Source organism: Halichoerus grypus, chromosome 5 (genome assembly GCF_964656455.1).
Source record: "Halichoerus grypus chromosome 5, mHalGry1.hap1.1, whole genome shotgun sequence".
Taxonomy (NCBI): domain Eukaryota; kingdom Metazoa; phylum Chordata; class Mammalia; order Carnivora; family Phocidae; genus Halichoerus; species Halichoerus grypus.
The window spans coordinates 10387909-10403124 of NC_135716.1; the positions used below are offsets into that span (position 1 = coordinate 10387909).

At 38.5% G+C, this 15216-nt stretch overlaps 1 long non-coding RNA gene across 2 annotated transcripts in view; it reads right to left on the reverse strand.

Moving 5' to 3' along the window:
• Positions 1-777: 777 nt before the first annotated feature.
• LOC118548251 (uncharacterized) overlaps positions 778-15216 on the reverse strand; it is a 67418-nt gene continuing 52979 nt past the window's right edge. For both annotated transcript variants that reach the window (XR_013447468.1, XR_013447467.1), the window contains one exon: positions 778-1064. This is a non-coding gene — a long non-coding RNA (uncharacterized LOC118548251). The remainder of the gene's footprint in view (positions 1065-15216) is intronic.

Genomic DNA, 15216 nt, shown 5'->3' on the forward strand with positions numbered 1-15216 from the left:
TAATATTTAAGTATTCTTCTATTTTTAATTAAAATATTAGAAATGATTTGAGGCAAACAAGAAGATATGAAATGATTTAAGAAGATATACAAGGAGGTATAGAAAATAATAAAGTGGACATCCATGAATCTACCATCCATGTTGAGGAGTAGCATCTTTTCATTAGAGGAGAGCCTCTTACACTTATCACACTACTTGCACCCTTCTCTTTCCCTCAACAGAGGTAATAACTATCCTGATTTTGGTGTTAATGTCTCTTAGATTTCTTCATGATTTACTATTGCTGTGCCTACTGTTTAAACTATATAAATCATATCATACTAAATGCATTCTGTAATTCACTTTTCTGGATGCTGATTTTATGTGAGTTTCTTCCATATGGATATGTAGAACTTGGCTCACTCATTTTCACTCCTACATCATGGTCTTTTAAGTGAATCTATAACAATTTATATACAGTCTTCTACTGGTGGACATTTAGAATATTTTGAGGCTTTCTTTTTCCCTCTTGAATACATATATAAATTTTCTAGATTTTGCCAAAGTGTTCCTCAAATGAGTTGTAGCAATTTATATACCCACAAGGCAAGCTGTGAATAAGAGCTCCTTTAGTTCCTCATCTTTGCCAAATCTTGGTATGGTCATGGAGGCACTGTTTTGCTGAACTGTTTGGTATGGAATACTCACCCACCATAGCTTTAATCTTCATTTTCCTGGTTACCAGTGTAGCTGTGAAGTAAAACTTTCTTTTTACATACACCGACAAACCACTTGGGATTTTTTTCTATAGGTTGCCAATTTTTATTTTAATCAGTTAGAAATGCTTTCGGTAAAAGTAACAAAAACCTAAATGAGTTTGTTGGTTTTGTTTTTTTCCCCCCATCTAAGGAGAATATGGAGAAGGGTAGGTCAGGACTGATGGAAAATACTTATGATGTGTGTTCCATGCTGCTTCTAGTGGTGAGTCCTTCCAAATGCAGCATGATAAGCTTGCCATTCCATGGTCACAAGATGGCTGTCCCTTCTCCAGTATAGCATCATGGTCTCAGGCAATCAGAGAAGCTCTTGTTTCAGGAAAAAAAAAAAAAAAAACTTTCTCAGAAACACTCAGGTTATATTTTAATGGCAAAAACGATATCTTGAAACAAAGGAACTGAATATTAAGCTGAGAAAATTGGCCCCAAGTACAAATCAAAGTACTCTCAGTAAGAAAGGTTGGGAGAAAGCCCGTTGATTATGCAATCAGCAGTGTCTGCCACAAAAGTATTTGTCCTGTATGTACTTTTTTTTTTTCTTCTTCTTCTTGGATTGTAGAAGTTCTTATCTTATGGATACAAATTCTTTGTTGGTGTTAGTGTTACAAATATCTTATCCCTTAATCAATAATATATGATCATTTCGATAGATATGAAAAAACATTTGATAAAATTAAACATAAATTCATAATAAATCTCTTAAATTAGGAATTTAAAAAATGTTCTCTACATGATAAGAAAGTTATTAAAATGGGGCCTGGATGGCTCATTTTGTTAATCATCTGCCTTTGGCTCAGGTCATGATCTCAGGGTCCTGGGATCGAGACTCATGTCAGGCTCCCTACTCAGCGGGTAATCTGCTTCTCCCTCTCCCTCTACTTCTCCCCCTTTCCCCCTCTCATGCTCTCTCTCTCTAAAATAAATAAATAAAGCCTTTTTAAAAAAGTAATTATTAAAAGCCCCCAGTAAGTGTTATTCTAAGTAGGAAAACATTAGAAAAAATTGAGTCAGAAATAAGACAAAGATGTCAATGGACATATATTCAACATCATATTGCAGGTTTTAGATAGAGTACTATGGACAAGAATAAAAAATAGAAAGTAAAAAATAAGACCATCATTACTGGGGATGATACTTTTATTCATATAGAGAATTCAAAATGGTCTGTTTATAGACAAATTTTAAAAAATCATAAGGGTTGGTAGTGCAGCTTGATATAAGATATACATGAAGTCTCAAATTACTAGGAACAAAATGAAAAGCAGTCACTATTTAGAGAAATCCCACAGAATATTAGGTACTTAAGAATAAATCTAATAAAACACATGCAAAATCTCTATAGGAAATCTTATAAAACTTGATGATACATTGAAGAAGACCTAAATAATTCAAGATACACATATTATGCCTATAAATAAAAAGAAAGCATAACATCATAAAAGCAGATTTTCCCCAAATTGAACTAAAATTCAATGTAATTTTTATCAAAATCTCAATGGCAAACTTTACAAGTTAACTCTAAAATGTCTATGGGGGAGCACAGGATTAAGAAGAATGAGATATTTCTGAGAAAGAAGAGCAGGGAGAGGGAAATTTATTTGTCAGATGTTAGAATTTATCATCAAATTTTAGCAATTATTGCCATGTGGACTTGGTACTTGGATAAACAAATGGGCTGATGGAACATGATGGAGGGGCCAAAAGCAGATCCATGTGCATAGAATGTGAGTACATATGAGAGGTATCATGTGATGTCATTGGGTATGGAGAGAGTGTTCAACAAATGAAATTTGAAAAATGGTCACCATTTGGAGAAAAAATGTTGACAATGGTGATTTAGCTACCTCATATTCTACATCAAAAGCAGCTCTACGTGGATCAGAAATTAAACTGCAATAGCTAAACTCAAATATTCTTGGAAAATCCAGGTCCTTCTCTTTCTGACCCTGACATAGGCAAGAGTTTTTAACATAAGACTCTAAAAAGCACTAACTTTAAAAGGAAAGAGTAGATCTAAGTATAATTAAATTGTCATTAAGAAAAGGATATGAAAAGTGGAACAGAAAGGTATAAACAGGGAGGAGATAGATATAAGACACACAACTAGTGAAGGACTCTTACAGAATAAAAACTACAATAACGGAAACAAATTACCCAATACAAAAAATCGGCATAAAATATAAGCAGGAATTTCAAAGAGGAGGAATTAATGCTCAATAAATATCTAAGAAGGCATTCGGCCTCTTTTAATGATCATGAAAATGTATTCAATAGATATGCTTTATATTCATTTGATTGGAAAAAATATTTAAAAGTCTGATAAAACCGAATTTTGAAGAATATATGCATTTCCATGACTGGTGGAAGAGTGAATTGGAAGATAGTTTGACACTTTTGTCAACTGGACATTTGCAAATCCTACAAACCATCTACTCCATTCCTGGGAATAAATCTCAGAAAACTATTACGTACTTGTTTATATCAGCAACAATATACACAAGTGTTTATAGCAGCAATGTTCCAATAGCAAAAAACTCAAAACAGTCTAAATACAAGTCATTAGTAGAGAGGAGGAGTAAATTTTATGAATAATACTCATACAATGGAATAGCATATAGCAGTCTAAATTAAGTATGGTGGCATACATCGACATGATTGTATCTTAGCAATATAATCTTCATTGAGGAAAAAAAAGTCCCCAGTACTACATATACCATGGCACTCTTTTTATGAAATTTGTCTAAATATATATTCTTTTGGAATACATATGGATGAGATTAAGCCATATAAAAAAGTAATTGAATGATTTTATATATTTATACATAGTCAACCGCTCTCTCCCACCCACTCTCTGGGGCTGCCAATTTTCTCTTTGCTTTGTTTATAATAGGATATTTTATGGACGTAAATTTTAATTTCTAATATAGGCAAATGTGTCAATCCCTTTCTTATTCATGCCTTTTATGTCTTGTTTGAAAAATCTCTAGACCTATTTATTTTGCATAATTGAACTTTTATAACCATCGATTAGCATCTTATCTCCTGAGATAAAAATGGATATTTTATCTCCTGACTTACAAATGGAGGATCATGTCCTGCATGGGGCTCCCTGCTCAGCTGGGAGCCTGCTTCTCCCTCTCCCTCTGCCTGCCGCTCCCCCTACTTGTGCTCTCTCGCTCTGTCAAATAAATAAATAAATAAATCGTCAAGAAAATATGAATAAATATATATATATATATATATATATATATATATATAATGGTATATTATTCAGCCTTAAAAAGGGAAATACTACCACATGCGACAGCGTGGATGAACCCAGAGGAGGTTATGTCAAGTGCAGTAAGCCAGTCACACATGAATGATTATTGCCTGATTCCACTTGTATGAGGTAGTTAAAATAATTAAACTCATAGAAACAGAGAGTGTAATGGCTGTATTTTTATATGGAATTCTTACCACAACCTTAGGGACTAGATGTTATATGCTCACTTCCATAAGGAACATAATTACTTTGAGCCTCCCCTCAGGTTATAGATTTTTGCATTATGCCCAGGCCCACCTTGGACACCTCTCTGGTCCAGGCAGATGTGTGAGGTCTGGGTAGGCAGGACAGAGAGAGGGGACAAGACATGGCCTCAGGAGTAAATGTGAGCTGTGACAGCTGCCGCAAGGCAATGCATAATGTAAGAGCCCTCTGACTCCAGAGGACACCTGAAGCCTCAGAGGATAAAGGAATCTTGCACTTTTTGGACTGAGAGCAGGAAAATGAATTGGTCCTCAACATAACTGAGCTAACAATTTCTCAGTCCTCACCTGTCTTCTTAGATATTAATGAGCTGAGGTATGTGCTTAAGGAGGAGATTGTTTCAGGGCATTCTGTGTCAACATTTTGCATCTGGGACTCAGCCTGCTAATCCAAGACATTTGGCATCTTGGTGGGCAGTTAACCAGTTTTCATCTCCCGAGCACACATATATAGCCTATGACGTGTGGCACCGATTTAGAAAGTGAGTCCATTGGTGTATGTTGGCAGTCTCTTTGGAGATTCTTTAAGGAAACATGTTTGTTGAATAACAGTTTTGGTCTACTTTTGCACCTTGGGTTCTGACAGGTTGAAAAATGAACTCCTCTGGTCTAATTTGTTGCTAGGAATTAGGGATCCATTGTGAATTGGAGCTCAAAGTCTTTATTCAGCATCAAGGAGGTGCCAGGCACTGTGCTGGGTGCTCTCAGAGACATGAAGACAAGTCAGAAAGAGTCCCTGCCATCTGAATGGTGTAGAGCATATTCTTTTCCTGTGCCCCCTCCTATTAGAAAAGACTCCCCTCTTGCAGTACCTTCCACACAACATTTTATGATAAGAGTTTGCTTCCGATAGGCTTGTAGCTGCTTCAAACAAGGAAGTGGGTAAGAAGAACTCAGAGTAATACCATTGCTAGAGATTAAATGTTTTTTTCCCCATTTGTTGAAACCTAATTTCCAATGAAGTGGGGCCATTGGGAGGTGATTAGGTCATGAGGATGGAGCCCTTATGAATGCATGGTGCCCTAATAGAAGGGAGTTCCCTTGCCTTTTCTACCACATGAGGACACAGGGAGAAGACAAGATGGCCAACCAGGAAGTGGACGCTCACCAGACACTAAATCTGCCAGTGATGTCTTGATCGACGACTTTCAGCCTCCAGACCTGAGATATAAATTTTTGTTCTTTATAAGCCACCGAGTATATGGTGTTTTGTTAAAGCAGCCTGAACGGACTAAGACAAGAATGAAGGTAATTTTAGCTATAGCATAAGAAAGTAAGGGATGATCTGGAAAGTGGTAATGAGAAGCAGAATGAGTGATGCATTTGACAACGTTATAAAAGTACTCTGCACAAATGAATGTATCTCGGGCCTAATGCTGATATGGGGGACAGGGAAGGCGCCACCAGCACATGCACAGATGGTCTTGGTGGCCAGATTTCTGCTCCTCCATCTTGGGTCTGACTGGCCCAGGTATGTCCTCACCCTATCAGATGGCAGGAGATAGAGGGCAAGCCACGGTTAATGCAGAGAACTTTCGTGAGTTTACATTTATCTTTCTGGAATCCCTCAGCATGTTGGGGTTTTTGAATTTTATTCAGACCTCTGCTCAAATGTTATCTTTATAACAAGGACTTTCCTGACCAACATCTCTCCATTGATCTCTGTCCCTTTCATTCTTTTTATTATTCACCTTGGCACATATTCCCACCTGACAAATAAGTCTTAAAGTTGTTCTTCTGACTCATACAGACCACTGTCTTCTTGGTCCATGTTTGGGAGATTTCCTACGAGTCTCTAAGAGGACATCTCTTCTGCAGTGGGATTATAAACTGTCCAGTAATCCTTACTCCCTAGTACACAGTAGAAATATAACAGGCCATTTTCAGAGGCCAGCTCAGAACCCACTTGGAGCTTCTGGCATTACCCACACAGCAACTACTTTAACTAAAAGCCTCCACAAAACAGCCAAGCAAACCTTTCCTCACAGCTTAATTTTCAAGAAATATTTATATTTTTATTTTTTTCTTTGTAATCTGATCCAATTAAGCATATGGAGATGGGAGCTTACAAAATCTATGGCCAAGATAACATTTAATTTTGCAGTAAAGACCTGAACACTAGCAAAAATTCACTGAAACACGCAAATGAGATCCCCAAAGGCTGGTGCCTATAATAAACCAATTAACAGGTTTTGAAACTTGTCAACCTGCAGTCTTCAGGTGAAGTGAAGAAACACATCTTGAAAGCTGTAGAAATGGACAAATTGGCAAGGCTATGTCAGACTTTCCTGCTCAAGCTGAGAATTCTTTGTAGTCTAAAAAAATGAAACAGGCACAATACAGACAAAATCAATTATATGATTTTGGATTCAGCACCTGCTTTTTACAGTGTTGAAAGATTTATTAAAAAAAGAAAAGAAACATGGGATGCCTGGGTGGCTCAGTCAGTTAAGTGTCTGCCTTCAGCTCACGTCATGATTCCAGGGTCCTGGGATCGAGCCCCGCATCAGGCTCCCTGCTCACAAAGTCTTGACAAGTACCAAAAAATAATCTCTTTTGGGCAACATTCTCTAACTATCATGAAATACATTGCCAGAAAAAAAACCAGAAAGCTACATTTAGAAACAGACTTAAAACAAAAAGAAGCACTTGAAAATAATTTTTAGGTACCAAAAAAAAAAAAATATTCTACTAGAAAACACAAATGTTTACAAGTAATTAGGAACAAGTGAAATGAAATAATTAAATATCAAAATTTATGGAATTAGCTAACATATAGAGAAAAGGTATAATATAAATGCATATACTGGAAAATAAAAAAGATTGAATATTAGCAAGCTAAGCACTGGACAAAGAAGATAAAATGAGAACCAACAGAGTAAGAAAATAAGGCCGTGTTGGGGGCTCTCTGTGCGTCCTGGATCTGGATTTCTCTTTCCTTCCCCAGATTCAGGAAGTTTTCAGCTATTATTTCTTCAGACAAATCTTCCGCCCCCAACTGGGTGGTGGGCATGAACGAGGGCACGTGATGGAATGAGCACTGGGTGTTGTATGCAACTGATGAATCACTGAACTCTACCTCTGAAACTAATAATACACTATATGTTAATTAATTGAACTTAAATTTTTAAAAAAGGAACCCCCCCCAAAAAAAGAAAAGAAGGCCAAAGAAAGTACAAGAAAGGAAATAATAAAACTCTGAACAGAAACTAATTTCTTTGTCTATAAGGAAAACAATAGAAGAGGTGATCAACTAAACCAAAAGCTAGACTTTACAAAGTATCATGAACATAGACATTCTGGCAAGATTGGAGTAGGAAAAAGGAAAGAAAAGAAACAATATGAGAAATCAAAATAGGGGAAATGAACAATAGCTAGTAGGAGACTTCAGGGAACAATCTGAAAAATCCCTTTTCGACTCTTCCTCCCCAATAGGCAAGACTGTTCCAATGAACTGCAGCCTCCTACGCCCTGAATTTGTCTTGGGAAGACAGCAAGCAGCTTATCCAGAAGCCACACCTAGCTCCGCTGTTTTTTAGACAACCAGGCCAAAACAACAGGTGTTTAATTGGTGCCAAGCAATCAATTTTGTTGTGTTTAAAAACTACCTGGATGCTGGAACCCACAGTTTAGAATACCCCTTTCTGGTCCTTCTCCAGCCATAAGCCAGCCCACTGAAGTCATGTATCTTCTGTGCCAAGGGGTTTTCTCACCTAGATTCTTATCACAAAGACCCTCCATGAACACCCTAGCCAACGCTTCCCACGCCTGACACCCTCTTTCTCTCGCTTATTTTCCTATTTCTTAACCCATATTTGCATATTATGATTGATATATTTGTTTATTTCACTCCCAGATTTTAAACTCTATGAGTACATGATTATTCTCCTTTATACAGTTTGTATCATAATACCTATGCATTATATTATGTAATATGTAAATTATGTAATATTTCACTCAATTCTCTCCCAAAATTTATAAAGAATGTACTATTTTTACCTCTGTTTTACAAATGAAGAAAATGAGGCACAAAAGAGTCAAGAAATTTACCCTCAAGCTCACATAGCCAGGCAAAATTAGAGTTTTAACCACAATTGTGTGCGAGAGTGGCATCATAAGAGGTCATTTAAACCATAGGAGAGGACAGTCACCAGAAAGTACATACAATGAGAATTTACCTGTCCTGGAACTAAGCCTGAGAAACTCCAACATTACAGAGATGAGCCCAGATAAGGTGGCTGCAGAGGTCACTGAGAAGTAATGTCCTCGAATGTAGGAGGAAAACTAAGAAGTCAAGGGAAAAGTATATATTTTTTTTCTGTGATTAAGAACAGAACCAAAAGTTGGTGTCCTCTTAGCTTTCCCTAAATTAATGCTGAGTGTCCTCATTGTGACTTTATGGATAGCACTCGGTTTTGCTTTCACAAATGGGCTGAGGAGAGCACAGAGTCACTGTCAGTGGAAGTTGATGGCTTCTGACCACTCACTTTGGCCTGAACAGCACTCAGACCCACACACGCACTACAAATGTCCCCCCCACCATGGATTTTCAAAGGATGAGTAAATAAATCACAAAGTTGATTCTCATAAGCCATATACACATATGCATGAATGAGTTTTCTAGGGTGACCATACCAAAGTAACACAAGCTGAGTATTGTTTAGCAATTCTGGAGGCCAGTCTGAGAGTGTGGTGTCTGCAGGGCCACGAGCCCTCTGCAGGCTCTAGGGAGGGATGTGTTCTAGCCTCTGGTGGTTCCTTGGCTTGTGGCAGCTAAACTCCAGTCTTCATATGGTGTTCTGTGTGTGTGTGTGTGTATGTGTATGCGCGCACTTGTGTGTACGTCTATTTCCAAATTTCCCCTTTTTGTAAAAACACCAGTCCTATCGGATTAGGAGCCCACACCACTTCATGATGACCTCATCATAACCATTTACTTCTGCAATGGCCCTCTTTCAAAATTAGGTTACATTCCAAGGTATTGGCAGTTAGGACTTCAACATATAACTTCTAACAGGACACACTTCAACCCACGGCAACACAAATGTTCTTCCTCATTAGTCTAAAGTGCCATTCCCATTCAGGCATCCCTTCAGTCACCAATGTCTGCATTGGGAGCCATATAACATACCAGCGAAGATGATGGATCTGGGTCCAGACTGCTCCGGTTCAAAACCAAACTCCACTGACCAGCTGTGTAATTTTGGGCAAGCGACTTTCCTCTCTATTCTCAACATCCTCATTTATAAACTTGGGACACTCACAGTCCCCAATCCACTGGGCTATTGTGGGGAATAAAGGAGTTAGAATGCATGAAGCATTTAATTACTTGGCATGTAGTGAGCTCTGGAAAAGCTTTTTCTTATTACTATAATTTTACCACCTTGCATTCAGGTGGGGTTTTAGGTAATCTCTACACCCAGTGTGGGGCTCAAACCTACAACTCTGGGATCAAGAGTCCATGCTCTACTGACTGAGCCAGCTAGGCACCCCCTGGTAGGGTTTTCATTTATGTAGTATGTTCCCATATCTAACTTCATTTTATCAACACAGAATCCTGTGAGTTAGGCCAGTATTTTCAATCCTTACTTCCAACACATCAAAGTACAGAGGGGCAGAAAAACAAAGTGCCTGCTTGAGAAAACCAAGTAGGCAATGGCAAAACCATAGCAGATCCTAGGGAATGAAACTGCCAGGCTGTTATCTTTAATCAACCGTCTGCATGGTTGAGATGATTAAATTTAAGTATTAAGATTCCATGAAAAAACCTCTCAGTGGACCATGCCTTGAAGCAAACCCTTAAGTCCAGTCAAACCCTGAGACAAGAAAATACATGACATTATCCTGATTTATGGACAAGTGCCATCTTCCCTTTTCTTCAGAAATCCAATCCCCTTCTTTAGGGTCTCTGGCAGTTCTATTAAATTTATCTATAATATGTTATTCCTGAAACCTTTAAGAGGGGAATGATAAAAAACTTTCCTTCTGGAAATTATGGGAGGAAAAGTAATGACATTATGTCAGCTTTTGAAATTCACCCAGAAATGAAAGAACTCTTTTTTTTTTTTTTAATTTTTTGCTCCTTAAAGTCTTTCAACATGGACAACATGAGTGGCTGAGTTGGAAATTGCTCTGCCCTTGCAATTAGAACTCCTGCGGTGCCCAAGGAATCTAATTATGGCTGGGAAGTCATAGAAAAATATGCAAACCTATCCCGATCAAAACAATATTTTACTAAGTTCACTGAAGATTAAGACTGAATAATGTGCAAGAGTTAAAATCCTCAATTATGCATTCAGTTCCAAGGAAAGAGGTGCCTCTTTGCCAGATACTTGCAATTTTTCTCAACCTAGAAATATTGAATATGAACCCTGGGAGATTTCTGAAAAATGCAGTTCTAAACGTGAAGAAACAAGACAGGAAGACTCTGCTACATTCCCCTGCCAAGGTAACCCTTCTGTCAGGGAAAAACAGTAGGTACACTTATCATGGCCATCACTTGGTGATGTATATAAATGCTGAGTCACTATGTTGTACCCCTGAAACATATCATTGTATGTCAACTACATATCAATAAAAAGCAGACCAACAGACAAACAAACAAACAAGATTCTTTTTTCTTACTGGCTACCTCTGAGCATGGGGCTCCCTCGCACTGGACCTCAATTTCCTCTCCGTTGGTGGTGTGATCGCAGATGATGGATAGTACTCCCTCAGCTCTGTGATTTAGTGGTTCTATAGTTCTTGGAATTAAACAGTGATATTATTAGTCAGAGCTTTCCAGTTTGGGATTTCTCAATCAATAGAATTTTAATAAACAAAATAACAAAAGCCTGAGACAAAATTGCCAGATTTGGGGTTTTTTTCTGAGTAAAGATATTTTTAAAAACTACTCCCATCTACAAAAACCATAATTGCATTACATAAAAGACAAGACAATTTAGGACCACAATTTGAAAAGTAACAAAGGTCATCTCCAATAAAGAAAAGACCATTGGCAAATTTACAGCACCTACAACACATAGACGCATGCACACACATATTTGTCTGTATTCTCGTTTTTCATGGTCTGGTGAAAACTGCATCATGCACTAGCATTTGTGAAACTTTGGGGAGTAAAATGAATAGAAGTAAAATCGACAAATGTATCAGAATGACCAAATTCAATTTGTACTTCAGAAAAACGTTGACCTAGCCAATTTGCCTTGCTCACACAAAAAGAAAGAAATAGAGCCCAAGACATGTGGGAAAGAATACATTAGATGACTCAGTTTAACACCTATGGCTGTCTATATGATAGAATACAAAGTGAAATCTAGATCTAGGTAGAATTTTAATTACATAAAAATGATAGCCTTGGAAAATTTGGGGACAAAACCAGTTAGAAAGGAAAAACTTTGCAAGTGCCAAATGAAAGTAGCATAAGATGTTCAAGTCTCCACTTCTCCAGTATGATCTGGCGATGCAATGAGGCACCTGTACACATCTAATTTAAGCAGGAACCTTTGTAGAGTGAAAACAGGTAGCAATGGAAGGGGAAGGGCTTTTTTGATTTGATTTAATTTTTATTTTGGAAACATATAAGTCCAAGTATGTTTAAGAACTTCTGGGAAGGAGGGGTGGAGCAAGATGGCGGAGGAGTTAGGAGACCTAAATTTTGTCTGGTCCCAGGAATTCAGCTGGATAGGGACCAAACCATTCTGAACACCTATGAACTCAACAGGAGATCAAAGAAAAGAATAGCAACAACTCTCTGAACAGAAAAGCGACCACTTTCTGGAAGGTAGGACGTGCGGAGAAGTGAATCCGAGGTGATATTCGGGAGGCTAGATGGCGGGGGAGGGGCCTCCGTTGGCTGCTTCTGGCAAGTGATAGAGCCGCGGAGCACAAAATTGGAACTTTTAGAAGTCGGCTCCGCTGAGGGACCGTCTCTCCAGTGGCTAAGCAGGGGGTGGAACCCTCGCTGGGACAGTGTGGTTTCAGGACCCTCGGGGTCACAGAAAGACCAGGGATGCCTGAGTGCGGCAGAGCTCCCAGGTATTGGAGTGAGGAAGCCAGCTGCAGAGACGGAGCCGAGGCATGGGCTTTCAGCACAGGGTTGCCATGAACTGTGATCCGCAGCACAGTTGGGCCCCTGCTCCTCCAGCAGGGACCCAACAAGCGGCAGATCCAGGGAGGCTCCCCTGCCTCCCCCGGGAGGAGCAGCATGAGAGCGCACCGCAGGGATCTGCTGGGTTTGGAGACTCCACACGGGATCGGGTGCCAGAGATAGAAACGCTCGGTCACAGGCTGGGTAAGCACGGAGTGCAGCCGGGGACCGGGGAGACGGGAGTGATTGACTGCTTTTCTCTGGAGGCTCACTGAGGAGCAGGGCCATGAGTTCTCGGCTCCTCTGGGGTGGAGATTGGGAGGCCGCCATTTTCACTCTCATCCTCCAAAGCTATTCCAAAAGCTTGCAGGGAACAAAATCTCCCGAGAGCAAACCTGAGCAGATTACTTAGCCTGGACTGGCAAGGGCGGGCAATTCTGCCTCTGGCAAAGACATTTGGGAACCACGGCAACAGGCCCCTCCCCCAGAAGATAAGCAAGAACAGCCAGCCAAGACCAAGTTCACTGATCAATGACAATGGCAGAACTCCAGTGCTAGGGGAATACTGCACATAGAATTCATGGCTTTTTTACCATGATTCCTTAGTCTTTCAAAGTTAATTTTTTTTTAACTGTCTTTTTTTTTTATAATTTTTCTTTTTCCCTTTTTCAACCAACATCTTATCAATCCCTTTTTTAAAAAACATTTTTATTTTTCATTTTCAGATTCATATTCTATCCCTTCATAGTAGTTATCCTTATTTTTGGCATATATATATATAAGTTGTTCTCTCTTTAAAATTTTGAGATACAGTTTTTTCTAACAGATCAAAATATACCCTAAATCTCTAGTGTATGGCTTTGTTCTAGTCTCCTGCCTGATCACATTCTCTCCCTTTTTTTTTTCTTTTTTTTTAATCCCCTTCTTTCTCTTTTCAAACAACTTCTTATCTTACCAATTCCTTTTATAAAATCTTTTATAATTTGCATCTTTACAGTCATATTCCAGCCCTTCATTGTATTAACCATTATTTTTGTACATATATAAGTTTTTCTTTAAAATTTTGGCAGGCACTTTCTTCTAAGAGACCAAAATACACCCAAAATCTGTGTGTGGCACTGATCTATGCACCAGCCTGATAATATCTGATCATATTCTGTTTTTTTGTTTTGTTTTGTTTTGTTCTGTTTTGGTTTGTTTTTATCTTTTCTTTTTCTTTTTTTTTTTTTTCTCTTTCTTTTTTCTTTCTTTCCCTTTCTTTTCCCCCGGTTTCAGGTCTTTTCTGCTTTGTTTAGAGTATATTTTCTGGGGACGTTGTTACCCTGTTAGCATTTGGTTCTCTCATTAATCTATTCTCCTCTGGACAAAATGACAAGACAGAAAAAATCACCTCAACAAAAGGAACAAGAGGCAGTACTGACTGCCAGGGACCTAATCAATATGGACATTAGTACGATGTCGGAACTAGAGTTCAGAATGACGATTTAAAGATACTAGCTGGGCTTGAAAAAAGGAAGGAAGTTATTAGAGAAACCCTCTCTGGATAAATAAAGGAACTAAAATCTAAGCAAGTAGAAATCAAAAAGGCTATTAATGAGATGCAATCAAAAATGGAGGCTCTAACTGCTAGGATAAATGGAAGAAAGAATTAATGAGATGCAATCAAAAATGGAGGCTCTAACTGCTAGGATAAATGGAAGAAAGAATTAGTGATATAGAAGACCAAATGATGGAAAATAAAGAAGCTGAGAAAAAGAGAGATAAACAACTACTGGATCATGAGGGCAGAATTCGAGAGATAAGAGATACCATAAGACAAAACAATATTAGAATAATTGGGATCCCAGAAGAAGAAGAAAGAGAGAGAGGGGCAGAAGGTATATTGGAGCAAATGATAGCAGAGAACTTCCCTAATTTGGGGAATGAAACAGGCATCAAAATCCAGGAGGCACAGAGAACCCCGCTCAAAATCCATAAAAATAGGTCAACACCCAGACATCTAATAGTAAAACTTACGAGTCTCAGAGGCAAAGAGAAAATCCTGAAGGCAGCTCGGGAGAAGAGATCTGTAACCTACAATGGTAGAAACATTAGATTGGCAACAGACCTATCCATAGAGACCTTGCAGGCCAGAAAGGACTGGCATGATATATTCAGAGCACTAAATGGGAAAAATATGCAGCCAAGAATACTATACCCAGCTAGGCTGTCATTGAAAATAGAAGGAGAGATAAAAAGCTTCCAGGACAAACAAAAACTAAAGGAATTTGCAAACATGAAACTAGCCCTACAAGAAATATTGAAAGGGGTCCTCTAAGCAAAGAGAGAGCCTAAAAGCAACATAGACCAGAAAGGAACACAGACAATACACAGTAACAGTCACCTTACAGGGAATACAATGGCACTAAATTCATATCTTTCAATAGTTACCCTGAATGTAAATGGGTTAAATGCCCCAAACAAAAGACACAGGCTATCAGATTGGATAAAAAAAACAAGACCCATCGATATGCTGTCTGCAAGAGACTCATTTTAGACCCAAAGACACCCCCAGATTGAAAGTGAGCGGGTGGAAAATGATTTAGCATGCTAATGGACACCAAAAGAAAGCTGGGGTGGCAATCCTTATATCAGACAAATTAGATTTTAAACCAAAGACTATAATAAGAGATGAGGAAGGACACTATATCCTACTTAAAGGGTCTATCCAACAAGAAGATCTAATAATTGTAAATATCTATGCCCCTAACATGGGAGCAGCCAATTATATAAGCCAATTAATAACAAAAGCAAAGAAACACATCGACAACAATACAATAATAGTGGGGGACCACTCACTGAAAT